Raw genomic sequence first — 1,849 nt, forward strand, 5'->3', positions numbered from 1 at the left:
TTCACCATTTTCACTCTTTTTCTGTGTCTGCCCTCTTCTCTTCGGATTTCTCCCATCATTCCTGTCACATTTCATTACTCTTTCCATTTCAGGTGGCTTTACACTGAGTGACAAGCCTAATGGTTTCCTCTAAGCCAGGAAATAATTTACAGCGCTGGGTGGTAACCATATAACCAACATATACGTGTTCCCTACGTGTCAGCAAGTGATTTGGCAGAGGGTTAGTGCCCCTCCCCGTAAATCATGCAACTAACTAAAAGACTAACGGCCACCCCTTACGGGATTATGGCGCCTGGAAATAGATAGATTAAATCTTTTTTGCCTTATAAGGTGCGTAGTGGTCCGAGGCTAGATTGCAGTCCCAGTATCAAAGGCAAAAAGGTGGCCATCTGCCCTTTTTCGCCTGTGTAACATAATGTGAGCCATTAACCCCAACCATCTCTCTGATCCACTCCCCTATCGGCCCATTAGGCTGGAGCGCTTTAACCCACTTAACCACTCTGAGTTATTTTATTCAATGGTCACCACCTAATGTAGCAAATGCTTTCTTGAAGGACAAGAAATAATTTAACATGTCACTGCATGTAGATCCACCTGATGGTATTCATCCACTGAGTGATGGCGTACACACCTATATAACCCCTCCTGTTGGAAACAATAAATTCGTCTGAATGCAATAAATATAAAGTAGTAACGACATCCTAGGACTGAAATGGTCATCAGTAGTCCTAAAAAAAAAGAGAGAAAAAAAAAAAACAGCTGACAGCTACACACTACTTCAACTGACGCTTATTTTAATATCATATCATTCTTCCTGCTACAGAGAAGAAGACCCAAAATATGCATAATTTACATCACTGGCCAATTTCCGATGAAAATTCATATCCCTAAACCTTCATTCATTCATTCGTTGCCAGACGCCATGTATCCCAGACGGGGTGGCCAATGGCTTAGAGTTAATTGTTTTACAGGGAGGGGCACTAATCCTCCACCAACCCCACTTGACACGTAGATGCCAACAGCATCTGGTGTTCCCAGGCGGTCACCCATCCAAGTACTAACCAGACCCAACGTTGCTTAACTTCGCTGATCGGACGGGAAGCGATGTACTCAACGTAGTATGGCCGTTTGTCATATAAATATGAATAATCTGTATTTAAATATCCATTGCCTGACCCATATCCTGTAAGGGATGGCCTAAACGAAAGGACCTTCAGGCATATCCATCCCTAGTCAGTTACGTCTCCATATCTCACGAGACACCCTCCTTCCTTACACTCACCTACCTTATCTCTCTACCTGCTTCTTTGTTCTTCTTTTCCTCTGGCCATCTCACTCTCATGCACTCTTCTTGTCAGTCTCTAACTCTGCTTATTCTGCTTTGCCGAATCACCTCAGAATATTTATTTATATTTTTCTATATATTTAGCCTCCACACCACATTCTTCACGAAACCTTCCATTCATCAGTCTACCCCTCCGCCTTTTTCCAAGGCGCTTATAGGTAATGGTTTAACTTTTGAAGTGGTATAAATCTATCTATCTATCTATCTATCTATATATATATATATATATGGAGGTCTGTGGTACAGTGGTAGAGTGTGCGTTTCGTATGAAGGTGAACCAGGGTTCGCGCCCCGCCAGGGAAATATATATGGAGCTCTGTGGTACAGTGGTAGAGCGTGCGTTTCAAACGTATGAAGGTGAACCAGGGTTCGCGCCCCGCCAGGGAAACAAACTTTGGGAGTGTTCATCTGGCCACGTACTGCATTGGCGGACACAAGGGGTGCTGTAGTTGAACCAGTGTCGCTTACTATAAAGTATGCTTGCACCCAGTCGGCTTAGGCGGG

The 1,849-nt window shown here is 43.8% G+C and overlaps 1 non-coding gene across 1 annotated transcript; it reads right to left on the reverse strand.

The window, feature by feature from the left end:
- Positions 1–1,013: 1,013 nt before the first annotated feature.
- On the reverse strand, positions 1,014–1,132 carry LOC145414323 (5S ribosomal RNA). Its single transcript, XR_013899862.1, has one exon. It is a non-coding gene; the product is annotated as a 5S ribosomal RNA (ribosomal RNA).
- Between the last annotated feature and the right edge of the window lie 717 nt (positions 1,133–1,849).

This window comes from Coenobita brevimanus, chromosome 98 (genome assembly GCF_032717465.1).
Source record: "Coenobita brevimanus isolate Jiangsu-jjx chromosome 98, ASM3271746v2, whole genome shotgun sequence".
NCBI lineage: Eukaryota > Metazoa > Arthropoda > Malacostraca > Decapoda > Coenobitidae > Coenobita > Coenobita brevimanus.